The 12,767-nt window shown below is 55.6% G+C and overlaps 1 protein-coding gene across 7 annotated transcripts in view; it reads left to right on the top strand.

Moving 5' to 3' along the window:
- Positions 1-12,767, top strand: part of PXYLP1 (2-phosphoxylose phosphatase 1) — a 62,096-nt gene that overhangs the window by 3,902 nt on the left and 45,427 nt on the right. For 2 of the 7 annotated variants that reach the window (XM_055127523.1, XM_055127524.1), the window contains exons 2-3: positions 4,655-4,789; positions 5,319-5,474. The exons of 1 other annotated variant lie outside the window; for it this stretch is intronic. The gene's annotated coding sequence lies outside the window, so the exon portion shown is untranslated. Of the gene's footprint in view, positions 1-3,766; positions 4,055-4,095; positions 4,790-5,318; positions 5,475-12,767 lie in introns of those variants that run through there. 4 more of the 7 variants (XM_055127521.1, XM_055127525.1, XM_055127526.1 and 1 more) reach the window with 3 other exon arrangements.

Below are 12,767 nucleotides of genomic sequence, written 5' to 3'. Positions count from 1 at the left end.
CAGGTTGCATTTCTGAGTGAGGTTGAGCCTCTTCCCAAAGGGTGTCGGGAGCCCCACTGGCCTGGGGTCAGCCCTGGACACAGAGAGGCTGAGGGGGACTGAGTAGCCACAGCTGGAGAGGGAACAGGGGCAGAGTCTTTGGCCCGGAAACTTCTCAGCTGTTTGCAGGAGCTTCGGGGAGGAACCACCCATCTGCAAAGAACAAGAAGCCGCCTCCAGGAAGCGAATAATTAAAAGGCTCTGGAAGAAAGAGCTTGAGGGAGGTCTTGGTGTGAGTGTGGGGCGGGGGAGGGGGCCCCAGGAGGCCAATTCTGCCCATTTCTGCTAGTTTCCTGCAGCCTGGGTCACCCCTGCATCTCCTCCCTCCCCCATCCCTTCACCAGCTGCCCTCCCCCCTCCATGCTCCAACCAGCCATGGGAACGGAGAAGTCACTTCCCCCAGCATGGCCGGAGAGGCCCGGGCAGCCCTCTGCTTTCTGCCTTGGCCCACTGTGACCGGCTTCCTCGGTCACAGCCAACAGCCGTGGCAGCGAAGCCAGAACTTTGAATTCCAGGCGGAGATGATAACCAATGGCCCTGCGTGGCTCACTCTCTCCCTCCTCACCTCTGCAGTCCCCTCCCGTCCAGGCCGGTGGTCACCGACACTATTTCTATGCTGATCCCTCTGTCATTTTGGAGCTGTGTGTCTTTCCAGCGGGCAAAACCGCAGCTCCCCCCACCCACCCCGCCTAAGACCACCTGTGTTCTGCAATCCAGCCCCAAACTTCTGGCCTTTGCAGAATGGCTTGTCATGCGGGACCTTTTAATTATGAACTGAAAGGAAGCCCTGGCCCTGCAGTCTAGCCACCCGCGAATAAAGAGAACCTGAAGTGAGAAGTGAAAAAAAAAAAAAAAAAAACCACCTTCATGGCCTTATTAACTCCGTGCCCCTGAAATGAAAGAAGCTGTGAGGTGAATCAGGCCAAGTTATTAAGGTTGGATAGAAAACTCTGGAGGCTTAAAACAATCATGGGGAGGCTGGAGCGATAGCACAGCGGGTAGGGCATTTGCCTTGCTCGCACCCTACCCGGGTTTGATTCCCAGCATCCCATACGGTCCCCTGAGCACCGCCAGGGGTAATTCCTGAGTGCAAAGCCAGGAGTAACCCCTGAGCATTGCCGGGTGTGACCCCCAAAAAAATTATAAAAAAAAAAAACATCATGGGGAGCTAGAAACCAACAAGTCAGCTTTAGAAGTGGTTCCTAGCGTGTGGGCGAAGGTGTCCAGGGTCTTTTCAAACGAGTACAAATGTGCGGGGCCTGAGCAGCAGAGCAGTGGGGAAGGGGCTGGCCTGCATGTGGCCGACCCAGGTTCGATCCCCCACGTCGCCTGTGGGCCCCGGAGCACGGCCAGGCGTGAGCCCTGCACACAGAGCCTGAGGAAGCCCTGAGCACTGCCGGGTGTGGCCCCAAGTCAAAATCAAACCCAACAGAAAAGAAGTAAAGGCAGGTATAGGATTCTGCCGAGGATAGCATGGCGAGGGTTCTAAACATTGGAGCTGCTGTTTCGGGGGGCACTCATCACGGTGATCCCCGTATAACAGGCCCCTCCGGATTTAGATCTTCTGAGCAGAGACATACCTCGAAACCCGGTAGTCTGAACACGGGAGTCCTGTGGTTCCAAAGTCGCTTTCGAGTGGCTTCTCTTTGGTGCTCAGGCCTCGGTGGGTCTCGGTGTCCTTGAACAAGCCAAGAGCAGAGGCTCAACCCTGGCAGGGTTTCCGAGGGCTTCTGGGTGTCGCAGGTTCTTGTCGAAGGTCCCCTCCTGCGTGAGGGCTGCGTGGGGGTGCGTGCCCAGCGCCATGCAGCAGGAGAGGGTGGGCCTGGAGGTCAGCCTGGGCGGGGAGTCCACTCCTTTCTCGTCTGCACCGTTGTTTCTTAACTGCGGTGTGCCTCAGTTTCCCGGTTTCTAACGCTGAGTGGAATGATCATATCCACCTCCTGGCCGTGCCTTCAAGCTGACAGGCTCTTTGTGACAAGGACTTAGAACACGATGACTCGTGTTTCCCACTTAAACACGATTAACCTCATTAGCATCTCATTCGGGGGACGCTTTTCAGTGCTCAGGGCTTCTCCTGGCTCAGCGTGCGGGACTCGCTCCTGGTGGTGCTCGGGAAGCACCAGGTTGGCACGGGACAAGCATCTTCCCCTCTGCACTGCTGTCTGGCCTGAGCTGCTGCTACCATGTATTCATTCCTTCTGCTATTACCGTATATTCATTCTATTCATTCCTTCTGCTGTTTTTTTTTTTTTTTTTTTGCTATTTTTGGGTCACACCCGGCGATGCTCGGGGGTTACTCCTGGCTCTGCACTCAGGAATTACTCCTGGTGGTGCTCGGGGGACCATATGGGATGCTGGGAATCGAACCCAGGTCAGCTGTGCGCCAGGCAAATGCCCTACCCGCTGTGCTATGGCTCCAGGCCCCCATTCCTTTTACTATTACCGTATATTCATTCCTTCTGCTGCTACCGTATATTCATTCCTTCCAGATACACCCCAGGGCCCTGAGATGTGGCTGCAAGTGGCTGCCACATGGCCCATAATCAGTGGTGACCATGGCGGGAGCTGGGCTCCGGGGTGATGTGACCTCAGCACCTTGGCTGGGCCACGTGTCGCCCAGGCCAGCCCTGTGTCCTACCCTTCCCCACAGTGCCTGACTCTGCCTCATCCCCCTTGGCTACGGGTCGGTCTCGGGAAGCCGGATCAGAGGCTGCAGCCTCCCGACTCCCGCAAACTCTTCTTGGTCCCGACGAACCTTCCTGCAGCCGCAGAAGCTCCCAGGACCACTGGCGACCCAGCTATCGGAGGGAGGAGTGAATGGCCCAGAGTGGGGACCAATTTGCAGCAGACAGGGCATCCGGTGCCTGCAGCAGATAGGGCATCCCATGCCCGCAGCAGACAGGGCATCCGGTGCCCGCAGCTGACAGGGCATCCCGTGCCCGCAGCTGACAGGGCATCCCGTGCCCGCAGCAGCCAGGGCGTCCTGTGCCCACAGCATCCAGGGCATCCCATGCCCACAGCAGATAGGGCATCCCGTGCCCACAGATCTCCAGGAGACTGAGCTGAGAGTCCTGCTTTCGTAGCTGGCCCTGGGGAGGAAGGTCTCGCCCTCACCGGCTCCACGCACCCCGCAGAAGAGCCCAGCCTTGGTGCCTCGTGCCACCTCACCTGCCTTGAGGACGTGGCACTGGCCTCCTGCCAGGGGCTGAGGCCTGGAGAGATCTCCTTCCTGGGCTTGCTGCACGGAAACCCACGCTTGGGTGGTTTGTACTTGTCCACGCTTTCCTGGCCTGCAGCCTGCTGAGCAGCGGCTGCAGCCCAGAAACCTGGGGAGCCCCTTCCTGGGACCCCCCTCCTGCCCCCCCCCCTTGCTTTTATTATCTTTCAAGTCAAGGAGGGTCTCAATGAGTATTTTTCTTTGTTATCATATTTGTCTCACACTTGGGAAATAAGGCAGGGGCACATTCTGCCCTTTCATTCATCCCCTGCAACCCCCCCAAGCCATTTATAATCTCTGTTATCTGTACGCTGCTGGGCAGAATGGAGCCAAACCTTCCCTCCACTCTCCCCGCCCGTCCCTCGGGGCTCTTCCTTCTCCTGTCTTGGTTGCTTCTGGATTTCCCAGACCAGTTGTCTCTTGTCGCCGACTTGTCTGTCTCCATCCTAGTGGCTAATGGAAACACAGACCTGGAAAATCAAAGCTGGGCCATTGATGGTCAGAAGTCGTGGTGTTAGATGGATGATGTTTCTTTTTTTTTTTTTTCATGCTCTGTCGTCAAGGTGAAAATAATTACTGTGTCTTCTTTGTGAGAGTACGTTTCAGGAGCTGGCTAACGTCAGCAGGCAGGGAAATCTAAGCGCCCTCCTCCCTCAATCCCCGGTTTACATAATTTCCAGCATTTCTCAGTGAGCAGCATATGCTTTTTGATTTTCCGTTGGTGTGCATCTTGCTCTAATGACTGCTGATTATCTCCGAACAGCTGCATTGATTGATGGTGTGTAAAGAGGGCGCACAGTAAGTAATTGCAGTTGGCTTGGCTGAGCCTCGCGCATTCTTCCACTTGCTTTGTAGCCGGGGGAGTGTTTGCTTCTGAAGGGCAGAAGGGAAGTGGGGGACTCCTTGCCTCAGTGCCCGCCCACTGCCCAGTGAGCAGACTCCCCCGGGCCGTGGCGCGTCATCCTAGTGTCTCTGCCCACGGCACTGGAACTGTTTGCTCGTGGGCCCAGCTCCCCAGCGGGACGGGCAGCTGCGGACAGACACCGCACCCAGCTCCTCTCTGAAACAGCCGCCCTTAGCACCAGGGGCTCTGAGAGAGACCCTAGAGAAGGTTCGGGGAATGGCTCAGTGGCTGCTAAGTGTTTAAGGTTTGCTGGTTTGTTTTTGGACCACATCCAGCAGTGCTAGGGTTTACTCCTGGCTCTGTGCTCAGGGACCCCTCCTGACAGGGTTCAGGGACCCCAGGGATGCTGGGGATCGGACCTGGGTCAGCCGAGTGTAAGGAAAGGGTCCTAGCCGCGTGTAAGGAAAGCGTCCTACCTGCTGTGTATTTGGCCGCAAGAAACAGCAGATCTGACCAAACTGGCGTGGACACACTGCTTGATTTTCCTTCTCCAGGCCACCTGAATATTAGTGCTGGCCGGCCTGGGGCTCAGTGACCGAGTGTGTCTGCGCTGACACGTGTGTGATTTCCTGGGCCTTTTTATGTGTCAGCCAGAAGGGCTGCTGCAGGAAGGATGAGCCAGCCCCACGGTACCTTTCATTTTATTCCGGTTTATGTCTGTCGTGCTGGGGATGGAACCCAGGGTCCCACGCATGCTGGGTGGACTCTCTGTTGGGAGCGACATCCCTGGGTCACAGTGGTACTTTGGTGCCTTTTGGTGTTTGTTGTTTGGGGGGGCCACACCTCGCAGAACTCACTTCGGTACCTGGCCCGGGGCTCTGGAGCGACCCAGTGTGGCCTGGGCAACTCACGCGGTGCAGTGAGTGGTGCATTTGGGCGCTTTACCCTGTGGACCGTCCTTCCAGCCCCAAGCACCTTTCATTAGCAAATCAGACTTCAACAGTCATCCCCACCCCAAACATTAGCAAACTTTCTGCCCTTGACAAGTCATGTCCCATGAGCACTTGCAGTTAAAAGGGCTGTTGGGGTCATCGCTGCCAGAACAGCTGAGTGGACAACTTTAACGACTCTGAATAGGCATTTATGGTTTTTGTTTCTCTCTCTCTCTCTCTCTCTCTCTCTCTCTCTCTCTCTCTCTCTCGTCTTTCTTTTGTTTAGACATTTAGCGTTTGCGCACGCCAAGCCCTCCGTGCCTCTCCCTGAGCGTGGGAGTTTTGCTTCAGAGAACCAGAGGTGATTCAGAGACCCAGACTTTTCATCCAGCGGCTCGCTCTCCTTTAGGTCAATCTGCTGCAGAGGAGGGGCGTGGCGCAGGTAGGTTCCTGGTCAGTTACTACTCCTCACCCTCCATTGGCTGCTGCTGTGTCACGTGCCACAAAGGAGGCGGGCGGAGGCGGCCCCGCCCCTGGAGGACCAGGGGGTGGATTTCAGGATCAGCTGTCTCTGCCCGCGTGTCCCCGCAAAATCAGCAATCTCTTAGCGAGGAAGCGAGAACGAATAGAGAGGGCAACGGCGGCGGGCGTCTGCCTTGGAAGCAAACAACGTGCTAAGAAGGCTGTCGCCCGAAATAGCCCGTATTCCCAGCTCATCTGGTTTAAATCCCTGCTCCTCTCCCCACCTTTTGGGCGCGGGGGTCAAAGCATCCTGCGGGACAGGGACGACCCCTCCCTGACCTGGGGCGTGGTCTGCACAGCTGCTGAGGACGAGCTTGAGGGCTGGAGGTGACCCTGGGAGAAACGGCCAGCAGGGAGTTGGGGAGACTCTTCAGCCCCCCAGCCCAGCCCACATCCGCATCTGCCGAGGACACCGCGAGTGACCTCTGCTCCCACGCGAGTCCTTTGGGACCTACTCCCCCCACATCCTGCTGTTTGTTCTCAGCCCACCTCCATTGGCTGGGTGGCCTCGCTTTGTTCTTGTGGAGTTTGCCGGAAGGTTCTGTGGCAGTTTCTGCATCCAGGCATCCTTTAGGATGACCTTCTGTGCCCCTCACCCCCGCTTATTCATCCCTGGCGGGGGTGGGTGGGTGGTGGTGTTTGGGGGAGGCCCAGAAGCTGCGTGAGTGTGAGGCTGACTAGGCGGGCAGGAGAATCCAGTTTTGGGGGATTCGCCCACCTTTGGAGCGGGGGGGGGGGGGCGGGGGAAAACGCTTCTGTCCTCCCATTGTGGCGGTGGGAGGTGGTCGCTGAGCTGTGGACAGGCAGGAGTTAACCAGGCCCCCAGGCTCTGGGCCAGCCCCCCCCTTCCCCCCCCTCAGCGGGGGAGGGCCACAGCTGAGGGCTCTGAGCCCGGGGGGAGGGCTTGGCTGTGGGGCTGTCGGAGGCCACGTAGGACACCATGCCGTCACCTCGCTCGCCCCGTCGCTCTGTCTCCGACGCGTCTCTGGCCCTTTGCCTGGGCATTACTCAGCCTGTAAAAATAGAGGCTGGCACCACACGCCAGCCTGGAGTTGGCGGGAGAGCCAGGGCTGTCATTCCGCGGTGGCCGTGCGTGTGCCAACGGGCTCTTTCGTGGAGCCTCACGGGTGGGGCTCCGCGGCGGGCACGACGGTGTCCTGGGTGGGGTGTGTGCCCTCCTTAACCCTGCTCACGGCAAGACAGCTGGCCCCGTGGCGCCCACAGAGCAGCACCGTTCATGCTGGCGTCCCTGAGGGGGCGCTGTCCGCTAGGGGGGCACACCCCGGGAATGCAGAGCCCTGGGGGCCGCCAGACCTTCGCGCTTGTCTCCCCGGGAACCGCAAGCAGAGACTGAGCCTGGCACGATGCCCTTCGTCTGTGCCCGGCGGCCTGGACAGTGCCAAGGGCATGGGCAGTGCAGAACAGTGCAAGGAGGTGGGCCCGGGGATGAGCCAGGGGCACCTCGTTCCCCACCAAAAGGCAAGTTACGGGCTTGTCACTGCCCTACGTGCTCACCCTCGTCCCTCCCTCACCCCGCAACGGGCATCTTCCCATTTTGCAGCGAACACGTTTATTTCTTTATTTGGGGGCCACCAGGCAGTGCTCAAGGCTAAGGATCCCCTCCTTGGCGGGCTCGGGGACTGTATGTGGGGTGGGGAGTTGAGCCCAGGTCAGCCGAGTGCAAGGCAGACGCCCTCCTGCTGTCCTCCCTCTCCGCTGGCTTCCCATTCGGCTGGAGGGTCAGCCCCAGGAGGCAGGAATTTGTGGTTTTTTTGTTTTTGGCTTTTTGGGTCACACCCGGCGATGCACAGGGGTTACTCCTGCCTCTGCACTCAGGAATGACTCCTGGCAGTGCTCAGAGGACCATATGGGATGCTGGGAATCGAACCCGGGTCGGCCGCGTGCAAGGCAAACGCCCTACCCGCTGTACTATTGCTCCAGCCCCAGGAAGCAGGGATTTGGGATTTACTTGCACTTTCTTTTATGTATTTATGGTTTGGTTTTGGGCCACACCTGGTGATGCTCAGGGGTCACTCTTGGCAGTGTCAGGGGACCTTTTGGGGTGCTGGGCGTCAAATCCACCGTGCAACCTACTGCAGCCCTGTTTGCTTATTCCTTTTTGTTTGTTAATTTTTTTTTGGGGGGGGTCACACCTAGAGATGCTCAGGGGTTACTCCTGGTTCTGTGCTCAGGAATAACTTCTGGTGGTGCTCTGAGATGGAATCTGGGCGGGTCATGTGCAAGGCACGTTCCCTCCCTGAGGCAAGTACTATCTCTCTGGCTCTGTTTGCTCATTCTTGGCGGTGCGCTGTGTGTGTGTGTGTGTGTGTGTGTGTGTGTGTGTGTGTGTGTGTGTGTGTGTGTGTGTGTGTGTGTGTGTGTGTGTGTGTGTGTGTGTGTGTGTGTGTGTGTGTGTGTGTGTGTGTGTGTGTGTGTGTGTGTGTGTGTGTGTGTGTGTGTGTGTGTGTGTGTGTGTGTGTGTGTGTGTGTGTGTGTGTGTGTGTGTGTGTGAATCCTGACTCTCCCCAGAGCAGCAGAAACCAGGACTCAGAGGGAGGAAGAAGCTTAGGAGGAAAAGGCTTGGATCTCAGGGCCAGGCGGTGCTCCTGACCCTGCCCCCTTGGGGATGCCATTCTAGACTGGCACCGTCAGATGCATAAACCCCACTTGGTCGGATACTCTGGCCTTGGGAAAACCTACTGGCTAGGTCACCAGGAGTTCAAGGGGATCTGTCTTCTCACTGGCCCCGGGGGGGGGGGGGGGGACGAACATATAGGCACGAACCGGAGACATAGCACGACGTTTAGGGCACGTGGCTGTGGCAGACATCCCGTATGGTCCCCTGGGAATAAGCTCTGAGCAACGCCTCGTGTGGCCCCCAAACCAGCCAACCAACCAACCAACCTTCTCTTGCCCTGCCTGGCTCCTTGTGGCAAATGCTATTTCTTTTTCTTTCTTTCTTTCTTTTCTTTATTTATTTATTTTTTTGCTTTTTGGGTCACACCCGGAGATGCACAGGGGTTACTCCTGGCTCTGCACTCAGGAATCACTCCTGGTGGTGCTCGGGGGACCATATGGGATGCTGGGAATCGAACCCGGGTCGGCCGCTTGCAAGGCAAACGCCCTACCCGCTGTGCTATTGCTCCAGCCCCTCTTTCTTTCTTTCTTTCTTTCTTTCTTTCTTTCTTTCTTTCTTTCTTTCTTTCTTTCTTTCTTTCTTTCTTTCTTTCTTTCTTTCTTTCTTTCTTTCTTTCTTTTTCTTTCTTTCCTTCCTTCTTTCTTTCTCTCCCTCTCTTTCTTTCTTTCTTTCTTTCTTTCTTTCTTTCTTTCTTTCTTTCTTTCTTTCTTTCTTTCTTTCTTTCTTTCTTTCTTTCTTTCTTTCTTTCTTTCTTTCTTTCTTTCTTTCGCTTTTTTGGGCCACACTTGGTAATGCTCAGGGGTTACTCCTGGCTCTGCACTCTGGAATCACTCCTGGCAGTGCTCGGGGGATCATATGGGATGTAGGGATTGAACTCGGGTCAGCCACATGCCGGGCAAACGCCCTCCCCGCTGTGCTACTGCTCCTTCCCTAGTTACAGTTTCTGCGCCACCTTCCCCGCAGCTCGGGCCTGTGCTGGAACCTTCTTGGACTACCCTCGGCTCCCGCAGGAAGTAGCCTGACGCCGGCCCCACCCTCCACCCAGCCCTCGGCTGAGTCAGCTCTGCTTCGCCGCCAGGCTCCCGACCCTCCCTGGGGCGCCTGGGCTGGGTCCTCCCTCCACCCCCTTTGATTTCCAGCAGTTTCCCCCTCTTCCCAGAAGCCCTCTTGGCCCGTCCCAGCAGAGTCCTGCCTCTCATCCTCTCTGCCTTCCTCTCGGCGTCCCTCTAGGGACACATCTTTGCTGAGGGGGGCAGGGGGGTTCCAGTGGTAAATTGAGTTTTATCTCTCTGACGCGTCAAGTCAAAACTCATTTGTACTGCGTTTTGAAAGAGGGGCACCCTTTGTTTTGTTTTTGTTTGGGGGGCACACCCGAGGGTGCTCTGGGCTTACTTCTGGCTTTGCGCTCAGGGCTCACCCCTGGTGGACTTGGGGGACCGTATGGGATGCTAGGGATGGAACCCCGGTCCATAGTGTGCCCTGCAGGTGCCCTCTCGGCTGTGCTATCTCTCAGGCCCTGAAGGGGGCGCCCTTTCAACAACCCCGGTCTCTTAATTTATCATGAACCTGCCTTGTGACTTCTGCTTCATTATGCTCTTAAAAAAATCATTTATATGGGGGCTGGAGTGATAGTACACCGGAGAGGGCATTTGTCTTGCGTCCCATATGGTCTCCCGAGCATCGCCAGAAGTAATTCCTGAGTGCAGAGCCAGAAGTAACCTCTGAGCATCATTAGGTGTGACCCAAAAAGAAAAGAAAATACATGTATTAAACAGCTTTGCTTTCCCCCTGATTTGAAAAAATGAGACATGTTTGCTTAAGACAATTTGGTAAATTCAGAAGATTATAAACGACAAAAGAAGAGTCCTAAGACTCTTCTCCCTCCCCTCCTACCCCCTTTTATTTATTTCAAATTTAGGGTGGGGGGTGTTGGGAATAGAACTCAGGCGGCTTGCAGGCAGAGCCTATACCCTCACACTGAACATCACCGCCCACCCCTCCGCCCATTCATTTTTAAAAATAGCCATAAATCTTTTAGCACCGCCAAAACAAATGCATAAATAAAAATAGCAGTAAGTTCACAATTCCAAAAATATTCAACAACACATCTCACCCCTGTCTCGAACCACTTTATTCCGTTTGGGAGCTTATCTGGTTTGTAGTGTATGGTTGAGTCCAAACTCCAGGCCGAGTTATAGAGCGTGTTTGTTTTCCCTTTTCCATCCAGCTTTTCCCCCCGCTGTCACTCATAATCAGATTCTTCTGGGTATTTGCCCACGTCACGTTGTAAAAACAAAGTGTTGCGCAGATGAGAGAGTCTGGAGGAGCCCCCAGCAGCGCCTCTGCCAGCGTTAGGAGGGGCCTGTCTCCTTTTGGGCCTTTCCCAGCTCTTTCCACACTTTCTTGAAATGCCCTCTGCTTGACCGACGTGCGATTTCGCTGTGTCTAATTTGCTGACACAGTATCATTCATCTCTTCTGGTTTTTTTCTCTGGTTTTTTTCTTTGCCTTTATTTGAAGTTTTATTTATTTATTTTTAATTTTATTTTATTGAATCACCATGTGGAAAATTACAGTGCTTTCAGGCTTAAGTCTTAGTCATACAATGGTGAAACAACCATCCCTTCACCAGTGCCCATATCCCACCACCGAAGACAAAAAAAAAATAACCCACAGTACACCTCCCATCCCACCCCCCCCGCACCTCCCCCGCGTTGTAACTGATAAATTTCACTTTACTTTCTATTTACTTTGGTTACATTCAATATTTCAACACAAACCTCACCATTATTAGGAGCACCCCACTAGAGTCAGACCTGTTGTGAAGAGAAATGAGGTCGCGTGGTTTTGTATTTCTGTACTTTAACAACTAAGTCCAGGGAGATTTCTTCCGGATATTCGATTGTTGCAAGCTTGTAAACCCCATCTGTGGACGTCATAATATGGCGGTCCACACACCCTTCATCCCCGGGAAGGGACAGGCGAGAGAGAGAAATACCTTTCCCCTCCTGGGCGGGCATGGGGTCGCGGCTTAGTTCTCTGGCTGGAGACAATCTGCAAGGAGCTGCCCATGTTGAAGTTGGCTCAGCTGGTCTGGATTCACGCTCGTGCAGCTGCGGAGGAGCCACACTCACGTGCGGCCCCCGGGGTCACATCTCGGCAGCGGTGGGAGGGGCCGGTGCCTCCTGTTTCTCTGTTTTGAGGGCACACCCAGAGGTGCTCAGGGCTTACTCCTGGCTCTGTGCTCAGGGGTTATTTCTGGTCATGTCTGGGGAAACGTATGAAGTAGTGTCAGGGGTTGTACCAGAGCTGGCTGTGTGCAAGGCCAACACCTCAGCCCACTGGGCTATTTCTTTGGTCCCAGAAAGTAGTTCTTTATATTTTTGAGGTTTTTGGCTCACACCCAGTGATTCTCAGGACATACTCTTGGCCCTGCACTCAAGGAATCACTCCTGGTGGGCTCAGGGGGCCAGATGGGATGCCAGGGATCGAACCCCGAGTTAGCCGCATGCAGGGCAAACGCCCTCCCCACTGTGCTATGTCTCCGGCCCCTCATTGGTTCATATTCTGATGATGATTTCCGTTGCTGCTGTGTATGCATGAATTAGCCCCTTTGAGGACAGACACCCAGAACGTGAGTTCTTGGGCAGCGGGTGCATGTCCGTTGTCTTAATGGGCACTGTCCAGCCCTTCCCTGCCACGCTGTCGTGCAGGGGCCACTCACCAGCGTGTAGGAGCTCCCGTCTGAAAGGTGAGGCGTGCGTGTGTGTGTCACCGTGAACATTGTGCTGCGGGCCGCAGAGAGAGCAGGGGTTCAGGTGCCCGCCGTGCATACTGTCAACCCAGTTCTACTCCCAGGACCACACCATCCCCTGGGCACCGCTGGAGGAGCCCACAAGTCTAAGAAACACTTCGGATCCGCCCCCCAATACTCACAAATACATGCTTCTGTTCAGCCTCCCCCCGCCCCAAAATCCATCTGTGCACGTCTACTAAAACGTAAGCGTGGACATGGGGATGGAGAGATAGTACAGTGGGTAGGCGCTTGCTGGGCACATGGCTCACCTGGTTTTATTCCCAGCATCGCTTATGGCCCTCCGAGCCAGGGGTGACCCCTGCGTGCAGAGCCAGGTGTAAGCCCTGAACACCAAACACCGACCCCCTGCAGAATGCAAGTTTGTGCCGTGAGTTCCGTAGCCCTTGGGGGCTCTTTCCCATGCAGGCACTTACAGGTTTGCACTTTCCTTTCCCTGGTCTATTATTTTCCTAAGCCAGTTGCTGGGGGTCTGTCTCCCAGACCACAGGTGGGCCTTTGTCTGAGACCGTCTCTCCCCTTGCTTCCCAAAGGCCGACAAGTCAGAGGGAAGAGAAATGGAAGGCGTGTCCTTGGGGGACAGTCGCTGGCCTGTCCCTGGACGGGACCCCAAACAAACCTGAAGTCTTGATGTTGGAGATCAGGGGGCTCACCCCTCAGGCAGCGTCCGGAAGTCTTCCACAAAGTGGGCGATACTGCCCCCTGGGGGCGGGCACTGGAATGACCGGAGAGGCTACAGTAGCCTTGGGTGCAATGAGGGGA

The sequence above is a fragment of the Sorex araneus genome, chromosome 2 (assembly GCF_027595985.1).
Source record: "Sorex araneus isolate mSorAra2 chromosome 2, mSorAra2.pri, whole genome shotgun sequence".
In the NCBI taxonomy this organism is placed as follows: Eukaryota; Metazoa; Chordata; class Mammalia; order Eulipotyphla; family Soricidae; genus Sorex; species Sorex araneus.
The sequence above is the reverse complement of the archived record's forward strand: the minus strand, read 5'-3'. Positions and strand labels throughout refer to the sequence as shown.